Raw genomic sequence first — 22,393 nt, forward strand, 5'->3', positions numbered from 1 at the left:
AAGGTGGCTCTTTTAATTAAGCTCCTTGCAAACGCTGAACTAGACACTTATGAAATGTGTCCTCTCACACCGTAAAACCGTCCCGGAGGTGGGACTTTCCTTTGTAATGTGACGCAGCACAGCCGTCATTCGGTATTTCAGCAGCATAGGTGGGGAATCAGGGTACACAAAATACACTATTGTCCAGCACAGCTCAGGCCCTATTTAATGGTATTTTTATCTCATACTGAAAAAACGAGGTGACCGGTTCCCTTTAATAAAGTCTCTATTTTTTACCATGATTTTCTATGGTGATGATGTGTTGGTTATTATGTCCAAATAAAGCATTATTTATGTTACGCTTTCATGTCTGATGAATATTTTTTGAGGGTTTTATATTTGTGTTAATATTCATTTTATCATGTCCAAATAAAGCATTATTTATGTTGCGCTTTCATGTCTGATGAATATTTTTTGAGGGTTATATATTCGTGTTAATATTCATTGACTATATTTTTAAAAACATTTTTCTGATATTTCTTTTCTGTATAGGATCTTGCTTACGTTCTGAGAGAATGCTGGCTGTCGAGCATGACAAAGCCAGCCTCCAAGACATGACAGGTGCACTCTAGCCACTTTTCCATTTTTGAAGACCAAAATGCAAAAGGGTTCAAACTCACCTTGAAGGCATTGATATTGAGCTCCAGATACTCCTACATCATCCACAACATGTCCACTTGTAATCTGTTCTGCTGGTGCATGGGCTGGTTTAAAAAATGTGTGAAATGACTCACAGAAATTGCTTATACCACTTACACTGCTGCTGTTAATGTTTTTGCGATGACGCCTTGACGCTCCCGCGGTTGGATGTCTATAACTGGGATGCACACTGTGTGCTTCACTGCTGTCTTGGGGAAAGCCACTCTTAAGATTGTCTACAAGCAGGTTTCAATACTCCAGCACGCAAGCATCTCTTTCTAAGGGGTAGCATCTGGCTAAACTTACTCTTGTGCCGTGGATCTAACACAGTGGCAACCCAGTAATCAGCACTATTTCTAACCCAAAGAATATGGGCATTGTGTTGTAGATAGTGGAGCAAGAAAGTGCTCAAGTGTCATTTGCTTCCATGAAGTCCAAGTCTATGGATTCAGAGATTTGTGGAGCAGCCTCTTGACTGCCTGCAACCACAGCCACCAGAGTCACCCAGTGCCCAGTCTGTGAGATGTAATGCCCCTTCCCATGCTTGCTCGTCCAGGTGTCAGTAGTGAAATGCACCCTGGTAGACATGGATTTTTTCAGGGAATGGGTGATGTTGTCAGAGACATGATGTTGTAGCACAGGCACAGCTTTCTTAGAGAAGTAATGGCGACTGAGAAACTGGTACTGGGGGACTGCGACAGCCATGAACTTTCTGAAACCGTCTGTATGCACCCGGTGAAAAAGCAGCATTTCTGTGGCCAACAGTTTACTGAGAGAGGGTGGAGTATGGAGAAAAAGACAAACTGCTGGACTGTGAGTGAGGTGCAGGTGAAGATACTATGGTGGATTGAGAAAGATGTGTTGTGCTAGGTGGCACAAAAGCAGCAGTCATGTCCACTTCTGTAACAGCTGACGGGCTCTCAGCGGTATATGAGTTTCATTTTTTGTATTGAAGAACTGAAATAAATTAACTTTTTGATGATATTCTAATTTTGTGAGATGCACCTGTACAATTCCCTGATGGCACACAGGGTGAACCTGGTGGAGTCTGGGACAGAGTCAGAGTCTGGGACATCACACATCTTACCCATGCCAAGAATAGCGGACCCAACTTCCATCAGGGTTTCATACTCCTCGTATTTCAGTTTCTGTCTCTCCTCCTCCTCATCCTCAGCCGAATTAGCCTTCCCATCACTTTCCAGCTGGGAGGTCTGTAGCACTGCTTTGACGAAGCAGCAGCACACTCTGCTGAAGCTCATTTGTTCAGGTGTTAAAGCTCACAATGCAGCAGAGTTGTTGAAAAGGATAAAAGAACAGACTGATCAGTTCCTTTCCCCGCTAAACCTCCAACCAGATCTAGTTGTGTGTGATAACGGGTGTAACTTGGTGGCGGATTTAAAGCTCGGCAAGCTGGTACACGTTCCATGCATGGCCCATGTGCTGAACTTGCATGTACAGCGGTTTTTAAAAACATACCCTGACTTGCCAGACCATCTTGCCAAGGAACGCTGTGTCAGCGCACATTTCCGAAAGTCATCTTAGGCTTTCGACAATCTTCCTTCTCTGCAGCAGCACTTTAATTTGCCTCATCATTGACTGATTTGTGACCTGCCCACACGCTGGAGTTCAACCATTCATATGTTGGCAAGGCTTAGTGAGAAGCAGAGGGAAGTGTCTGAATTCCAGCTTTTCAATGCTCGTGTCATGATCCGTTCCAGGGTTTATTAGTGTCTGCCCTTTTTGGATGGATCATGTCAAGGGTAAACTTTGCTCTGCCTCGTTCTGGGTTCAGGTTGGCTATTTAGCTCCCAGGAATCTTGCTGGCAGTGTCAGCTATAGTTCTGTCTTCGGCTTGTGAACCTGACTCTGGAAACCCTTGATTTGTCCTGCTGTGAACCCTGACTTGTCCTGTGTCTGTTATCTCCCCCTGTCTGCCCTTTCCCTGCGTTTGTCTGTTCTGCTTGATTCCCTGATTCTGATCTCCTGGCTTGGCTATTGACTCTGTTTGGATTTGTCCCTTTTGTATCGTATTTTGCTCGTCCCAGTTTACTGATCTCTTGCTATGTCCTGACTATCCTTTCTGTTTTACTCCTTTTTGTACTGACGTGTTATCTTGTGCCCTGACTCGGCTTTTTCTGACTACTCTCTTGCCACTTGGTGGCATCTGTTCAGCTGCTCAGTGTGTGCAGTCTCGCTTCCCAATAAAGCTCCCCCTGGTGAAGGTTGTGCTGTACTGCACTGCAGCTGCATGACAGCTCGTCAGAGTAACACTCAGCCCCCACACAGAACGACTGCTGAGTGGGTGTGGATCACTGACATATATGAGGTTCTTCAAAACTTTGAGTACTGTGCCAAGATGGTGAGCACTGATGACACTATTAACAGCGTACCTATTCTGCTGCTCTGTCCATTAAAATGTTCACTGCAGAATCTAAAGAGGAAGCTTTGAATGCCCAGCAGGTGGCTATGTAGTAAAATTTACAGTGGCTAATACCACACAGCCCAGCCTCACATAATATTCTCAGGCCACATTGGGTGATGACAGGAAACAGGAGGAGCAGGAGGAGGAACAGAAGTTTTACCCTCAGGCAACGCTGCTGCTGAGGTACCTACTATTTTCACCCACTAGGATTACAGGGGAAGGGCCACGCACACCAGGTGCAACTCAAGGGGGATGTCCACCAAATGGGCCACTTTCATGAAACCGTCACATCAGCAAGGGCTATCAGTGAGTGTAATTATAATGAGGAGGGAGAAGTTGACCAAGATTGTGAAGGACTACTTAAGTGACCATACCAGCGTCCTACGTGATTCTCCAGTGCCCTTTAACTACTGGTTGTCCAAGCTGCACACTTGGCATGATCTGACCTTGTACACCATAGAGGTGCTGCCATGCCCTGCCGATAGTGTGTTGCCTGAGTGGGTTTTTAGTTCGGCCTGTGCAATCATAACAGATGGGCGCACACACCTGTCAGTGGAAAATGCAGACAGACACTTCTACAGTTGAACAAGGACTCGATTTCCTCCGACTTTGTAAGCCCTAAGGTTGACAGCAATGTAATGTCAAAGCAGCCCATATGTTTTTTTTAGGAAGTTGTCTTACCATCCAAACCAATTTTGTTAAGGAAATCACCTCCTCTTCCTCTTGCATCTGCAACAAGTAATTAGTGGTCATCTATGTATACCCCACGTGGGTAATGTTTTTTACTTTTTGAAAACTTTGCACATTGTACAATGGTTAGACTTGTAATCCCTATCTCTACCTATTGTGAATGTAGTATTGAAAAGGCCCAACCCAATTTGATTGAGGCACGCCCCTGTCATATGTGTTAGCAGCCACTAGTCTATAAAGACAAACCTTTTCCCCCCCAAAAAAAAAGAATTATTTTTAAATGCTTAATATACCTGATGAAGGCTGTTGCAGGCCAATATACGTTGTTTTATCTAAGTAAAGTGTTGAAATAAAAATGTTTTAACAAATTATCCTTGCCCTCTGGAAGAGCCGAAAAGGGAAATCCTTTTTTCTTTCAGTACTACATTCACAAGCAAACTTTGCATCAAGGCTGGTTTAGTTCCCATCATTGTGCTGCAGACTGGAGGATTACAAAGATTTGAACCATCACATGGTCCTTTTGAGTGAATATACAAGACATCCAAAGGGTGAGTGCAATAATCAAAAGCACTTACCGTATTTTCCGGCGTATAAGACGACCCCCCAACTTTTCCAGTTAAAATATAAAATCTTCTTAAAAGTCGGGGGTCTTCTTATATGCCATGTGTCGCCTTATAGTATGGGTGACTAATGTGCCTTTTGGGTGGGGGGAGTGGTCCTGATGACGAAGAGGGGGGAATCTCACAGGAAAGTGTGAGTGGTGTATCCCCCATTACCTCATTGTGGCAGTGTGGGGTCTTTGTGCTGGGGAGTGGCAGCGGCTCCTCTTTGTGCAGCGTCGGGACTCTGTGCTGTGGGGTGGACTATCTTCGTGCAGCGTCGGGGCTCCGCCGGCATTACCTCAAAGCCCGGAGGCACCAGCAGCTCCATTGCTGCGATGTGGTGGCCTCCGGGAAAATGGCAGCTGGGAGCGGCGCATGCTCAGATTCAGATCTCGTCTCCCAAGATCTCGGGACAAGATCTGAATCTGAGCATGTGCCGCCCCAGAGGTGATTTTCCCAGAGGCCACCGCATTGCAGCAATGGAGTTGCCGCTGCCTCTGGACTTTGAGGAAATGCTGGCGGAGCCCCGATGCTGCACAAAGATACGCCGCCACTGCCCCGCAGCACAGAGCCCCGACGCTGCACGAAGATACGCCGCCGCTCCTCACTAGCACAGAAACCCCACGCTGCCACAATGAGGTAATACGGGGCAACTCCACTCACACTTTCCTGTGAGACGCCCCCTCTCTTCGTCATTGGGACCACTCCCCCCACCCACCATATGCACATTGGTCTGCACCCGGCATATAAGACGACCCCCGTCTTTTAAGAAGATTTTCAGGGGTTAAAAGGTCATCTTATACGCCGGAAAATACGGTAGATTCTGCGCCCCTTGTCTCCTCTTTTATTTCCTCCAAAACCCCTGTGATATTCCTACCTATAATAATAACTGTTTAAATGTATTGTGAGGTCCCCATCATGGTATCTTTCAGCGTGTATGATACAGACCCTTTGGGTAATATTTGGAAAACTTTGCACATTGTGCAATGGTGAAACTTGTACTCCTTATCTCTACCTATTATAATAACTGTTTAAATGTATTGTGAGGTCCCCATCACGGTCTCTTTCAACGTGTATGATACAGACCCCTTGGGATAATTTTTGGAAACCTTTGTACATTGTGCAATGGTCACATTTCTACTCTCAACTAGGGTTGAGCGACTTTTATTTTTATAGGATCGGGTCGGGTTTCACGAAACCCGACTTTCTCAAAAGTCGGGTCGAGTGAAATCGGCCGATCCTATAAAAAAGTCGGGGTCGGGGTCGGCCGAAACCCAATACAGTGCAATGGGATACTATGGTTCCCAGGGTCTGAAGGAGAGGAAACTCTCCTTCCGGCCCTGGGATCCATATTAATGTGTAAAATAAAGAATCAAAATAAAAAATATTGATATACTCACCCTCGGACGCGCCCTGGTACTAACCGGCAGTCTTCCTTCCTAAGAATGAGCGCGTGAATGACATGCGGTGACGTCGCGGCTTGTGATTGGTTGCGAGCGGTCACATGGACAAACCGCGACGTCATCTAAGGTCCTTCACGCGCTCATTCTTAGGAAGGAAGGCTGCCGGAAAGAAGCAGGGCGCCTCCGAGGGTGAGTATATTTCTATTAGGTATATACTCACCCTCGGACGCGCCCTGCTTCTTTCCGGCAGCCTTCCTTCCTAAGAATGAGCGCGTGAAGGACCTTAGATGACGTCGCGGCTTGTCCATGTGACCGCTCGCGACCAATCACAAGCCCCGACGTCACCGCAGGTTATTCACGCGCTCATTCTTAGGAGGGAAGCCTGCCGGTTAGTACCAGGGCGCGTCCAAGGGTGAGTATATCAATATTTTTTATTTTGATTCTTTATTTAACACTTAAATATGGATTCCGATACCGATTACCGATATCGAAAACATATCGGAACTCGGTATCGGAATTCCGGTACCAGATTCAGAAGATCGCCGACCTCATGGCCGACCCCACACAGGGGTCGGGTCGGGTTTCATGAAACCCGACTTTGCCAAAACTCGGCAACTTCTGAAAATGGCCGACCCGTTTCGCTCAACCCTACTCTCAACCTCAATATATTATATTATTATAATTTTTTTCTATTCTGTTGCCCTTCTCACTGTCTCTTAAGCGTGTATCTCGTAGCCTGATGTTGATTTTTGGGTCTGCACTTGGACATTTTGGAACATCAATGCACTAATATGCTCCACACAGTTCTTCAGAATTCAGCCTTACACGGAATAATAATACGAGTAATGAAACCTCCTCTCTATATATGCTGCTAGTTCGAAAATCTTACCAACGCATTCCTTTATAAAGGGAAATTCAACATAATACCTTTATTAGTGTACACCATATACTGCTCATATACGCAGCACCCCAGTAGGTGGGCAGAATGCCTTGTCACAAAATCTGTGTATGGCAGTGAAACCACTGGCCCTTCCCCTGTGTTACAGCCTTCACAATCCGCTGTCCAGGAAGCAGACTCTGATGCCTCTTACCCACAATCTGCAGTTGTACAGACACAACAGTCAACAATCACGTCCAGTTCATTGTCCTAGCGCAGTGTTCAGTTGTCCCTTGCCTCCCAAATGTATAATACAGGGCCACCTGAAGGCTCTTTCCAACCTCCGGTTTCACGGCACCTGCAGGTCCTCTAAAAATGTGAAGCGAGGGTCACATAATGACATGGGGGTGGATGTGGTGGTGGCGAGTGAAGCCCAAAATTCAAATGGGAATGTTTTAGCTGGCATTTAAAGTGATGGGGAATATGTATCTCACTATCTAGCTAACAATTTGAAATGAGGGAGGGACCTCCCGAATATATAAGTGAGAGCTCTCCCTAATTTCTTAAACAGGGCCACCTGAGGGCCCTTCGCAAACTCAGGTTTCACTGCACCTGCTGGCCCTTTGAAAATGTCAAGCAAGGGCCACATAATGACATGGCGGTGGACATGGTGGTGGTGGTGGCCGAGTCCCAAAATTCAAATGGACATGTTTTAGCTGGCATTGTAAAGTGATGGGGAATATGTCTTCCACTACCTAGTATTCAATTTGGAATGAGGGAGGGACTTTCCAAATATAGGAGTGAGAGCTCTCTCAAATGTATGATGCAAGGCCACCTGAGGGCCCTTCCCAAACTCAGGTTTCACGGCACCTGTTGGGCCTCTGAAAATGTCAAGCGAGTGTTACATAATTACATGGTGGTGGACGTGGTGGTGGTGGTTGGCAAAACCCAAAATTCAAATGTACTTGTTTTAGCTAGCATTCTAAAGTGATGGGGAATATGTATTCCACTATCTAGCTAACAATTTGGAATGAAGGATTGACCTCCCAAATGTTGGAGTGAGAGCGCTCACAAATGCTAAAGGAAAAAATAAAGCCAAAATGCTCTTTGTGAACATATGCTAAAGGGGAGGTATAATTTTTTTTTAATTATTTTTATTTTTGCAATAAATGCATGCAATTTTGAAGGAAAAAAATGTTTCTTAGCATTTTTCCCTTAAAAAAAAAATTTAGGTTTGCTTTGATAGGTCTTTTTATAAATCCATAAAACCACCACAATAGTCTAGACAACAGTATTTACACTAGACAACATAATTTACAGACACCATATGTGAGTCAAAAAGGCATGTAAGCATCATCTCCATACTCTTCCCATTTAGTTTTAGCTTTTTCCCAACCATTTCGGATTTTTTCTCAGGCCTCCAGACCTGTTTGTTGGGTCCAGCAGAAAAATATTCGGCTTTCCCATTGACTTGCATTGGAATCATTATACGGTACAAATACATGAATATTAGAAATTATTTGTGCTTATTTTCTAGAATCTGAATATTTCACTATTCGCTCATCACTAGTGTTGAGCGATACCGTCCGATACTTGAAAGTATCGGTATCGGAAAGTATCGGCCGATACCGGCAAAGTATCGGATCCAATCCGATACCGATACCCGATACCAATACAAGTCAATGGGACTCAAGTATCGGACGGTATTCCTGATGGTTCTCAGGGTCTGAAGGAGAGGAAACTCTCCTTCAGGCCCTGGGATCCATATTAATGTGTAAAAGAGAGAATAAAAATAAAAAATATTGCTATACTCACCTCTCCGACGCAGCCTGCACCTTACCGAGGGAAGCGGCAGCGTTCTTTGTTTAAAATTCGCGCTTTTCTTTCCTTACATGAAGTCCCGGCTTTGTGATTGGTTGCGTCGCAGTCCCATGGGCGACGCAACCAATCACAGCAAGCCGTGACGTAATTTCAGGTCCTTAAGGATTTTAAAATTACGTCCCGGCTTTGTGATTGGTTGCGTCGCAGTCACATGGGCGACGCAACCAATCACAAGCCGTGACATCACGGGAGGCTGGACACGCGCGCATTTTAAAATGCGCGCTTGTCCAACCTCCCGTGACGTCCCGGCTTGTGATTGGTTGCTTCGCGGTCAACCAATCACAAGCCGGGAGGCTGGACACGCGCGCATTTTAAAATGCGCGCGTGTCCAGCCTCCCGGCTTGTGATTGGCTGATCGCGAAGCAACCAATCACAAGCCGGGACGTCACGGGAGGTTGAACAAGCGCGCATTTTAAAATGCGCGCGTGTCCAGCCTCCCGGCTTGTGATTGGTTGATCGCGACGCAACCAATCACAAGCCGGGACGTCACGGGAGGCTGGACAAGCGCGCATTTTAAAATGCGCGCGTGTCCAGCCTCCCGTCACGTCACGGCTTGTGATTGGTTGCGTCGCCCATGTGACTGCGACGCAACCAATCACAAAGCCGGGACTTCACGTAAGGAAAGAAAAGCGCGAATTTTAAACAAAGAACGCTGCCGTTTCCCTCGGTAAGGTGCAGGCTGCGTCGGAGAGGTGAGTATAGCAATATTTTTTATTTTAATTCTCTCTTTTACACATTTTTACATTAATGTTGTTTCGATACCGATACCCGATACCACAAAAGTATCGGATCTCGGTATCGGAATTCCGATACAGCAAATATCGGCCGATACCCGATACTTGCGGTATCGGAATGCTCAACACTACTCATCACTTTTCGGCAGCCAATTACAGAATACTTTGGGTCATGACGTTGTGGAAGGTTTCTGCGTCCTGATTGGTTGCCGAAATCAACACTCATAAAGTTAAGGGAAAAAATAACCTCTCCACAAGCTCCTCTAACCTCTTCACACTCCTACCCCTCATCAAACACGTACCTCCATACTCCCGCTCATCATACAGTACCACTATCCTAGCAAAGTAATAACAGAAGCATTAGTGGAATTGCGATCATTTACTGAACTGTGCCCAAATTTTGAAGTTTTGAGTAAAAATGCTTGTGAAAGCGAACATAAATCCGAATGTGCTACATTTGTGCCGAATTTGAAATTGACAAACGTTTTCCGAACACGTTCGCTCATCTCTACTGTTCACAGTAACAGTAATTTTGATCAAGGGTGAGTAAACTTTTACATGCCACTGTTTATTTATATACAGTGGTGTGAAAAATTATTTGCCTCTTTTCTGATTTCTTATTCTTTTACATGTTTGTCACACACAAATATTTCAGATCACAAAACAAATGTAGATATTAGACAAAGATGATACAAGTAAACACAAAATTCAGTTTCTCAATGAAGGTCTTTATTACTAAGGGAAAAAGAAATCCAAACCTACAGGGTCCTATGTGAAAAAATGTTCCCTCCACCTCCCTCCTTTAAACAACATTGGTAACACATAAATTGAACTCAGCTTCTCAAAGATATGATAAACATCATATCTTTGAAAAGCTGAGTTAAATTTTTCTAGGCACACACAGGCCTTATTACTGCCACACCTTTTCTCAATCAAGAAATCACTTACCGTATTTTTCTGACCATAAGACACACTTTTTCCTCCAATTTCCTCCAAATTTGGGAGGAAAGTGTGGGTGCATCTTATGGTCGGAATGTAGCATGTGGGAAGGGGGCAGCGGCTAGTGGGAATGCACTGTGATCCCACTTGCAGGAGGCAGAAAAATATCCCAGCTGCCGGAATCCAGCGCTGGGGAAACCACTTGGTCCCCATGATTAAAGTGCAGTGAATATTCATCATCCGCTTCCCCGTCCACCTGTCAGCTGAGCATTGAGTGGGGAGCAGCACATGAATACTCCTTCACTGAAACACACATGGTTTCCCCAGCACTGTATTCCTGCAGCAGCTGGGGAGATCTGTGTGTCCGGGGGAGAAGGGGCAGCAGCAGGGGGCCAGAGGGGACAAGATCGCTGCATAAATGCCTGGGCTGTGCTGGATGCTGAGGCATAAGGACCTGTGTGATGTCATGAAGAGGGCGGGCTGGAGCATCACATGATGGCACAGACCCCTCCCTCTTCTGATGTCATCACAGGTCCTTCAGACTCCCCACTAGAATCTGCAGGCTTCCTCTTATGACCTGTGCTGTGGAAAGGCAACAAGAGGGAGGGCTCTGTGGTGTCATGGGATGCTCCAGCTTTTCACCTCACCACAGTGGCTGGCTGGCACAATTAAAAGGTTAGTCTTTACAACACACAATAAAGCACTCTGCCACTCCTGTGGTGAACTATATCTCCCAGCATGCCATAGGATCTGCAGGACATGCTGGGAGTTATAGTTCTCCCAATGGGATCTTAAAGCAGCACTCTAGTGTTAGTTTTGTTAGTTTATACTCGCCCTCCAGTGTCTTCATATAGTACTTTACAGACACCACACTGGTCCCGCAGCAACATCTTCTACCCATAGCTTCTAACATAATAACATACTATTATATATAATAACACCACATATAATAGTATGTTATTAAATTTTACCACATTTTTGTTTTGCTTCAAATATTTTTTTCCCTATTTTCCACCTCTAAAACCTGGGTGTGTCTTATAGTCTGGTGCGTCTTATAGTCCGAAAAATACGGTAAATAGAATCTGCCTAACAAGGTGAAGTAGACCAAAGGATCCTCAAAAAGCTAAACATTACACTAAGATCAAAAGAAATTCACGAATAAATGAGAAACAAATTAATTGAGTTTTATCAGTCTGGAAAAGGTTCTAAAGCCATTTTTAAAGCTTTGGGACTCCAGTGAACGACAGTGACAGCTATTATCCACAAATGATGAAAACATGCAACAGTGTTCAACCTTCTCAGGAGTGGCCAGCCGACCAAAATTACCCCAAGAGCGCAGTGATGACTCATCCAAGAGGTCACAAAAGGCCCCAAAGAACTGCAGTCCTAATTTGCCTCAGTTAACCCCTTCACGACCTTTGACGCATACGCTGCGTCATGAAAGTCGGTGCCAATGCGACCTATGACGCAGCATATGCGTCATGGAATGATCGCGCTCCTGCAGATCGGGTGAAAGGGTTAACTCCAATCTCACCCGATCTGCAGAGACAGGGGGAGTGGTGCTTCAGCCCAGGGGGGGTGGCTACACCCCCCCGTGGCTACGATCGCTCTGATTGGCTGTTGAAAGTGAAACTGCCAATCAGAGCGATTTGTAATATTTCACCTAAAAAACAGGTGAAATATTACAATCCAGCCATGGCCGATGCTGCAATATCATCGGCCATGGCTGGAAATACTGATGTGAGCCCCCCCCACCCCACCGATCGCCCCCTCAGTCCTCCGTTATGGGGTCCGGTCCCCTCTGTCCTGTGCTGCGCTGCCCCGTGCTCCTGCCCGCTCCCCCGTCCTGCTGTCCGCTCCCCCCTGTGGTCCGATCACCCCCCCTGTGCTCCAATCCACCCCCCCACCACCCCTTCATACTTACCGATCCTCCCGGTGTCCGGCCGTCTCCTCGCTGGGCGCCGCCATCTTCCAAAATGGCGGGCGCATGCTCAGTACGCCCGCCGGCAGATTCCATTCAAGTACATTTTGATCGCTGTGGTAGGTTCTACCACAGCGATCAAAATAAAAAAAATAATAAATAAACCCCCCCCCCTTTATCACCCCCATAGATAGGGATAATAATAAAATAAAGAAAATATATATATATATTTTTTTTTCCACTAGGGTTAGGGTTAGAACTAGGGTTAGGGTTAGAACTAGGGTTAGGGTTAGGGTTAGGGGTAGGGTTAGGGTTATGGCATGTGCGGATTGGCCGCGGATCCGCAGCGGATTGGCCGCGGATCCGCAGCGGATTGGATGCGGATCCGCAGCGGATTGGCCGCGGATCCGCAGCGGATTGGCCGCGGATCCGCAGCGGATTGGCCGTGGATCCGCAGTGGATTGGCCGCGGATCCGCAGCGGATTGGCCGCTGCGAATTCGTAGCAGTTTTCCATCAGGTTTACAGTACCGTGTACACCTTTGGAAAACCAAATCCGCTGTGCCCATGGTGCGGAAAATTCCGTGCAGAAACGCTGCGTTGTATTTTCCACAGCATGTCAATTCTTTGTGCGGATTCCGCAGCGTTTTACACCTGTTCCTCAATAGGAATCCGCAGGTGAAATCCGCACAAAAAAACACTGGAAATCTGCTGTAAATCCGCAGGTAAAACGCAGTGCCTTTTACTTGCAGATTTTTCAAAAGTCGTGCGGAAAAATCTCACACGAATCCGCTACGTGGGCACATACCCTTAGGGTTAGGGTTGGAATTAGGGCTAGGGTTGGAAATAGGGTTAAGATTAGGCTTGTGGTTAGGGTTACGGATAGGGTTAGGGGTGTGTTGGGGTTACAGTTGTGGTTAGGGTTGGGATTAGGGTTAGGGTTGGGATTAGGGTTAGGATTAGGGTTGGAATTAGGGTTACGGGTGTGTTGGGGTTAGGGTTGTGGTTAGGGGTGTGTTGGGGTTAGGGTTGGGATTAGGGTTATGGCTACAGTTGGGATTAGGATTAGGGGTGTGTTGGGGTTAGTGTTGAAGTTAGAAATGAGGGGTTTCCACTGTTTAGGCACATCAGGGGTCTCCAAACGCAACATGGCGCCACCATTGATTCCAGCCAATCTTGCATTCAAAAAGTCAAATGGTGCTCCCTCCCTTCCAAGCCCCGACGTGTGCCCAAACAGTGGTTTACCCCCACATTTGGGGTACCAGCGTACTCAGGACAAACTGGGCAACAACTGTTAGGGTCCAATTTCTCCTGTTACCCTTGCAAAAATAAAAAATTATTTGCTGAGACATAATTTTTGAGGAAAGAAGAATGATTTTTTATTTTCACGGCTCTGCGTTGTAAACTTCTGTGAAGCACTTGGGGGTTGAACGTGCTCATCACACATCTAGATAAGTTCCTTGGGGGGTCTAGTTTCCAAAATGGGGTCACTTGTGGGGTGTTTCTACTGTTTAGGCACATCAGGGGCTCTGCAAATGCAACGTGACGCCCGCAGACCATTCCATCAAAGTCTGCATTTCAAATGTCACTACTTCCCTTCCGAGCCCTGACGTGCACCCAAACAGTGGTTTACCCCCACATATGGGGTATCACTGTACTCACAACAAACTGGGCAACAAACATTGGGGCCCAATTTCTCCTGTTACCCTTGTGAAAATAAAAAATTGCTTGCTAAAACATCTTTTTTGAGGAAAGAAAAATGATTTTTTATTTTCACGGCTCTGCGTTGTAAACTTCTGTGAAGCACTTGGGGGTTGAACGTGCTCATCACGCATCTAGATAAGTTCCTTGGGGGGTCTAGTTTCCAAAATGGGGTCACTTGTGGGGTGTTTCTACTGTTTAGGCACATCAGGGGCCAGGGGCGGACACAGACAGCTTGGGGCCCCTGTGCAGGAAATGTGTCTGGGCCCCCCCTCCTATAAAGGCGACAAAGAGATATATATATATATATATATATATATATATATATCTCCACACACATACATGTATATATATTAAATAGTCTCCTTTATTATGTATATTGCCGTCCCTTATTATACAGTACCCTCTCCTATTGTGTACTGCACCGTCCCTTACATATTGGATTTTATAGAGCCCTGTGTTTTTATTACATACCGTCCTGTCTTGTTAGCTGTAAAATGCAATGATGGCTGATGGAGCATAAGAAAGCTTCTTTTCTAAAGGAGGAGCTGATGGACTGGTAGTCTGGTCACCGGCTCCTCCATCAGTAGTCATTTTATATCTAACAAGAGAGGGGACTATGTAATAAAAGAAGGCGCTGTGAATAACAAAAATATCAAGAATACACTATGTAAGAGACTGCACTGTACATAACAGCAGAGGAAGCTATATAATAAAGGAGGGCATCATACATAGCTAGAGAGGATGGTACGTAATAAGGGACGGTGTTATACATAACAAAAGAGGAAACTATGTAACTAAGGATGGTTTTATACATAATGAGTACACTATACACTAAGGGACTGTGCTAAAGATAAGTGAGTACACTATATACTAAGGGACTGTGCTATACATAATAAGTGAGTACACTTTATACTAAGGGACTGTGTTAGACATAATAATTATCGATAATAACGTCTTTCTCCACCTCCCCCTGTTCCAAATCCATTATAAATCCCCCTTCCTCCCATCCCAATCCCCCTTCCTTTCACCCCAATCCCCCACATCCCTCATTGTCCTCCTCCCCCCACATCCCATTATTGCCCTCTTCCCCACCTCCTTAATTGCCCTCTTCACCACCTCCATCATTGCTTTCTCCCCACCACCCCATTATTGCCCATTCCACCACCTCCATCATTGCCTCCTCCCCACCACCCCATCATTGTCTTTTCCACTGCCACCATCATTGCCTTCTCCCCACCACCCTATCATTACCCATTCCATGACCTCCATCATTTCCTCCTCTTCACCACCCCATCATTAAACATTCCAGGACCTCCATCATTTCCTTCTCCCCACCATCCCATTATTGCCCTTTCTACCTCCCCCATAATTGCTTTCTCCCCCACCACCCCTATCATTGCCCTCTCCATCAACCCAATCATTGCCTTCTGCCCCACCTCCATAATTGCCCACTCCGTCAACCCAATCATTGCCTTCTGCCCCATCATTGCCCTCTCCATCAACCCAATCATTGCCTTCTGCCTCATCACCCCCATCATTGCCCTCTCCTCCACCCAGGGCTGCCACTAGGAATTTCAGGGCCCCATGCTGTCAAAATTTTCGGGCCCTTTGAGACTCCGCTAAGGCTTCACCTCAGCTCTGCTTCCACACCTCGAACCTTCCACAGTCTCATTGCCCACTCTTGGAAAAACTCCACTTCTGCACCACATCCTCACCAATCACACATTAACAGTTCCCATCAAACACCAGATTACATACATAGCCTGCAGCTTTTGTTTTGGCAAAGTCAGGAGTGGAACAATCAGAGGAGAAGTATAATAGAAACATGTCACCACTTCCGCATTTATCGCCGCTCCTGGTTTTGGCTTACAAATACTAATGTATAATACTGACCACATACCTATATAAAATGCATACATATACTGTAGAATATGCCCATGTATAATAAACACCTGTGTCTACTGCATATGTGACATACTATACATTAATGTATAAGGGTATGGTTCCACGGTCAGGAATCGGCAGCGCTTTGGATGCAGCACATGTCCACTCAGTCCAAAGCGCTGCCGGCTTTTGTACGAGTGATGATTCCGCATGTGTTCATTGAACATATGCGGAATCACCGCATCCTATACATTGGACTGTGATATTTATCTTGCGGAGACTGAGCGTCTCCGCAAGATAAATAGACATGCTACGGTCTAGAAAGATGCGCCGCATGTCCGTCTCCGCAGGGAAGCTGCGGGCGCCACTGCATACATAGTGGACATTGGATTCCTTGAAATCTCATGCACTATGCTGTAACATCCGGCTGCTGCGGATTGGATGCTGCGGATGTACACAGCGTCCAATCCGCAGAGTTTACTGACAGTGGAAACATCTACTATATAATTGTCTAAGGGGTACTTACATCTTTCTGTCTGTCTGTCCTTCTTTCTGTTAGGGTTATTCGTTCGCTGATTGGTCTCGGCAGCTGCCTGTCATGGCTGCCGCGACCAATCAGCGACGCGCACAGTCCGGAAGAAAATGGCCGCTCCTTACTCCCCGCACTCACTGCCCGGCACCCGCATACACCCCTCCGCTCACCGCTCACACAGAGTTAATGCCAGCGGTAACGGACCGCGTTATGCTGCGGGTAACGCACTCCGTTACCGCTGCTATTAACCCTGTGTGACCACCTTTTTACTATTCATGCTGCCTATGCGGCATGAATAGTAAAACGATCTAATGTTAAAAATAATAAAAAAATAAAAAATCGTTACATACTCACCATCCGTCGGCCCCTTGATCGACAACACGCCTGCCCGACGCTCCGGTGACCGCTCCATGCTGCGATCTCGCGAGATGATGACGTAGCGGTCTCGCGAGACCGCTACGTCATCATCTCGCGAGACCGCAATGCACTCCTGGGACCGGACCGCGCGAGGAGCTTCGGTAAAGGCCTCGCGTCGGTAAAGGCCTCGCTTGGATCCGGGGGCTCCGGAAGGTGAGTATATAACTATTTTTTATTTTATTTCTTTTTTTTAACAGGGATATGATGCCCACATTGCTATATACTGCGTGGGCTGGGCAATATACTACATGGGCTGTGCAATATACTCCGTGCGCTGGGCAATATACAACGTGGGCTGTGCTATATACTCCGTGCGCTGGGCAATCTACTACATGGCTGTGCAATATACTCCGTGCACTGGGCAATATATTACATGGGTTGTGCTATACACTACGTGCGCTTGGCAATATACTACATGGGCTGTGCAATATGCTCCGTGCGCTGGGCAATATACTACATGGCTGTGCTATATACTATGTGGCTGGGCAATATACTACGTGACTATACAACGTGGGCTGTGCAAAATACAATGTGGGCTGCGCAATATACAACGTGGGCTCCGCAATATACAACATGGGCTGCGCAATATACAACGTGGGCTGCGCAATATACAACGTGGGCTGCGCAATATACAACGTGGGCTGCGCAATGTACAACGTGGGCTGCGCAATTTACTACGTGGGCTGCGCAATGTACAACGTGGGCTGCACAATATACTACATGGGCTGTGCAATGTACTGCGTGGCCTGTGCTATACACTACGCATACATATTCTAGAATACCCGATGTGTTAGAATCGGGCCACCATCTAGTACCCTTATATGTGTCTATGCATTGTACCTGTGTGTTTAATGCAACAGATACAGTATATGTGAAAAAGTCTCCACTGGGGGATGGGCTCAGGGGTCAGTCCCAGCCTGGATCTGATACTGCAGTGATGACTGGAGTCCCGTCAGAGAATAGACCCAGTGATTTAGTGACTGTGTTCCCCAGCTCTGAGCTCTCTGGTCCCTGATGTGTGTGGATGAAAATCCTGCACTGACCAGAGAACACAAAGCTCCGGGGGTCACAGTCAGTAAATCACTGCTTCTAGTCTCTGACTGCAGCCCCTGCCTCCCCTCTTTACTCTGCAAACAATCCGTCACATTCAGACCATTCTTTACCTCCTGTTCAGGGGGTGATTGAGGTCCTGCACACAGCTGCAGCTTCCTTCCAGGCATGAGTGTGCAGACCCCGTTCTGCACAGGCTGGAAGTGTGTGCAGGGAGAAGGGGGGTGATCTAACAACAAGCACCAGACAGGAGGAGCAGCCGTGAAGAAGACAGGAGATGTCCCACCTCTGCGCACGGATCCTATCCTGCAGCTGCACGCCGGCAGCTTCCTGTCTCGCCCAGCCGCAGCGCGGAATGATGATGTCATTCAGCCGCTGCTGTCTGTGTGAGAAAGGAAGCAGGATGGATTCATTCCCTGCAGATCCGTTGCCATTTTCTCTTGCAGGCAGCGGAGCTGCAGGGATTGCTCCCTGCCTGCCGCACATGAGGGCAATCTGGCCAGGGGGCCCCCGGAGCCTCGGGGCCGGAAAGACTGGCCAGATTGCCCTCTATATTAGCCGCCCTGCAGGGGCCCCCCAGAGCCTCCGGGCCCCGGTGCAGCCGCACCGGTTGAACCGGCGGTATGTCCGCCCATGTCAGGGGCTCTGCAAATGCAACGTGACGCCCGCAGACCATTCCATCAAAGTCTGCATTTCAAATGTCACTACTTCCCTTCCGAGCCCTGACGTGCACCCAAACAGTGGTTTACCCCCACATATGGGGTATCACTGTACTCACAACAAACTGGGCAACAAACATTGGGGCCCAATTTCTCCTGTTACCCTTGTGAAAATAAAAAATTGCTTGCTAAAACATCTTTTTTGAGGAAAGAAAAATGATTTTTTATTTTCACGGCTCTGCGTTGTAAACTTCTGTGAAGCACTTGGGGGTTGAACGTGCTCATCACACATCTAGATAAGTTCCTTGGGGGGTCTAGTTTCCAAAATGGGGTCACTTGTGGGGTGTTTCTACTGTTTAGGCACATCAGGGGCTCTGCAAATGCAACGTGACGCCCGCAGACCATTCCATCAAAGTCTGCATTTCAAATGTCACTACTTCCCTTCCGAGCCCTGACGTGCACCCAAACAGTGGTTTACCCCCACATATGGGGTATCACTGTACTCACAACAAACTGGGCAACAAACATTTGGGCCCAATTTCTCCTGTTACCCTTGTGAAAATAAAAAATTGCTTGCTAAAACATCTTTTTTGAGGAAAGAAAAATGATTTTTTATTTTCACGGCTCTGCGTTGTAAACTTCTGTGAAGCACTTGGGGGTTCAACGTGCTCATCACACATCTAGATAAGTTCCTTGGGGGGTCTAGTTTCCAAAATGGGGTCACTTGTGGGGTGTTTCTACTGTTTAGGCACATCAGGGGCTCTGCAAATGCAACGTGACGCCCGCAGACCATTCCATCAAAGTCTGCATTCCAAAACGTCACTACTTCCCTTCCGAGCCCCGGCATGTGCCCAAACAGTGGTTTACCCCCACATATGGGGTATCAGCGTACTCAGGAGAAACTGGACAACAACTTTTGGGGTCCAATTTCTCCTGTTACCCTTGCAAAAATAAAAAATTCTGGGCTAAAAAAATATTTTTGAGGAAAGGAAACACATTTATTATTTTCACGGCTCTGCGTTATAAACTTCTGCGAAGCACTTGGGGGTTCAAAGTGCTCACAATGGCACGCCTCCCCTTCCGAGCCTTGTCGTGCACCCAAACAGTGGTTTACCCCCACATATGAGGTATCAACGTACTCAGCAGAAATTGCCCAACAAATTTTAGGATCCATTTTATCCTGTTGCCCATGTGAAAATGAAAAAATTGAGGCTAAAAGAAATTTTGTGTGAAAAAAAAGTACTTTTTCATTTTTACGGATCAATTTGTGAAGCACCTGAGAGTTTAAAGTGCTCACTATGCTTCTAGATAAGTTCCTTGGGGGGGTCTAGTTTCCAAAATGGGGTCACTTGTGGGAGCGCTCCAATGTTTAGGCACACAGGGGCTCTCCAAACGTGACATGGTCTCTGCTAGCGATGGAGATAATTTTTCATTCAAAAAGTCAAATGGCGCTCCTTCCCTTCCGAGCCTTACCATGTGCCCAAACAGTGGTTTACCCCCACATGTGAGGTATCAGTGTACTCAGGAGAAATTGTCCAACAAATTTTAGGATCCATTTTATCCTGTTGCCCATGTGAAAATTAAAAAATTGAGGCTAAAATAATTTTTTTGTGAAAAAAAAGTACTGTTTCATTTTTACGGATCAATTTGTGAAGCACCTGGGGGTTTAAAGTGCTCACTATGCTTCTAGATAAGTTCCTTGGGGGGTCTAGTTTCCAAAATGGGGTCACTTGTGGGGGAGCTCCAATGTTTAGGCACACGGGGGCTCTCCAAACGCGACATGGTGTCCGCTAAAGATTGGAGCCAATTTTTCATTCAAAAAGTCAAATGGCGCTCCTTTCCTTCCAAGCCCTGCCGTATGCCCAAACAGTGGTTTACCCCCACATATGAGGTATCAGCGTACTCAGGACAAATTGGACAACATCGTTCGTGTCCAGTTTCTCCTTTTACCCTTGGGAAAATAAAAAAATTGTTGCTAAAAGATCATTTTTGTGACTAAAAAGTTAAATGTTCATTTTTTCCTTCCATGTTGCTTCTGCTGCTGTGAAACACCTGAAGGGTTAATAAACTTTTTGAATGTGGTTTTGAGCACCTTGAGGGGTGCAGTTTTTAGAATGGTGTCACTTTTGGGTATTTTCAGCCATATAGAACCCTCAAACTGACTTCAAATGTGAGGTGGTCCCTAAAAAAAATGGTTTTGTAAATTTTGTTGTAAAAATGGGAAATCACTGGTCAAATTTTAACCCTTATAACTTCCTAGCAAAAAAAAAATTTGTTTCCAAAATTGTGCTGATGTAAAGTAGACATGTGGGAAACGTTATTTATTAACTATTTTGTGTCACATAACTCTCTGGTTTAACAGAATAAAAATTCAAAATGTGAAAATTGCGAAATTTTCAAAATTTTCGCCAAATATCCGTTTTTTTCACAAATAAACTCAGAAATTATCGACCTAAATTTACCACTAACATGAAGCTCAATATGTCACGAAAAAACAATCTCAGAATTGCTAGGATCCGTTGAAGCGTTCCTGAGTTATTACCTCATAAAGGGACACTGGTCAGAATTGCAAAAGACGGCAAGGTCATTAAGGCCAAAATAGGCTGGGTCATGAAGGGGTTAAGGTCAGTGTTCATGACTCCACCATAAGAAAGAGACTGGGCAAAAATGGTCTGAATGGTAGAGTTCCAAGACGAAAACCACTGCTGATCAAAAGGAACATCAAGGCTCATCTAAATTTTTCCACAAAATATTTTGATCTCCAAGACTTTTGAGAGAATACTCTTTGGACTGATGAGACAAAACCTTTTGGAAGGTGTATGTCTCATTACATCTGGCGTAGAAGTAATGCAGCATTTCAGAAAAGGAACATCATACCAACAGTAAAATATGGTGATGGAAATGTGATGATCTGGGGCTGTTCTGCTGCTTCCTGGAAGACTTACTATGGTAAATGGAACCATGAATTCTGCTTTCTTCCCAAAAATCCTGAAGGAGAATGTCCAGATTTCTGTTTATGACCTCAAGCTGAAGCACACATAGGTTGTGCAGCAGGACAATGATCCAAAACACTCCAGCAATTCCACCTCTGAAAGGCTTAAGAAAAGTCAACGTCAAAGTCCTGACTTTAATCCGATTGAGAAGCTGTGACATGACCTTAAAAAAGTGGTTCATGCTTGGGCATTCTCCACTGTGGCTGAATTACAACTATTTTACAAATATGAATGAGCCACAATTCCTTATGAGCATTGTCAAATACTAATTTCCAGTTATTGCCAACTCTGGATTGCAGTTGTTGCTGCAAAGGGTAGCTAACCCTTTTATTAGGTTTAGGGGTAAATCTCTTTTTCACAGAGGGACTAGGAGGTTTGGATTTATTTTTCCCTTAATAATAAAGACCTTAATTTAAAAACTGCATTTTGTATTTCCTTGTGTTATCTATGTCTAATATTTGAATTTGTTTTATGATCTGATATATTGAAGTGTGACAAACTTGCAAAACAATAAGAAATTAGGAAGGGGCAAACATTTCTCACACCACTACATGTATACATTTGATAGAATATCAAAAATAAAATCCAGAAAGTGACACTATATAAATTATATACGTTTACTTGCATTTTGCAGTGAGAAATTCGTATTTGATCCCCTACCAACCATTAAGAGTTCTGGCTGCTACAAACCAGTTAGACGCTTTTAATCTACTCATTACCTGCATTAAAGACAGCTGTCTTACATAGTCACCTTTATAAATGACTCCTGACCACAGACTCAATTAATCAGTCAGACTCTAACCTCTACAACATGGACAAAACCAAAGGGCTTTCTAAGGATGTCAGGGACAAGATCATAGACCTGCATAAAGCTGGATTGGCTACAAATCCATAAGTTAGACGCTAGGTGAGAAGGAGACAACTGTCGGTGCAATAGTAATTAATGGAAAAAATACAAAATGACTGTAAATCGACATTGATCAGGGGCACCATGCAAAATCTCAGCTTG

This window comes from Ranitomeya variabilis, chromosome 1 (genome assembly GCF_051348905.1).
Source record: "Ranitomeya variabilis isolate aRanVar5 chromosome 1, aRanVar5.hap1, whole genome shotgun sequence".
Classification (NCBI taxonomy): domain Eukaryota; kingdom Metazoa; phylum Chordata; class Amphibia; order Anura; family Dendrobatidae; genus Ranitomeya; species Ranitomeya variabilis.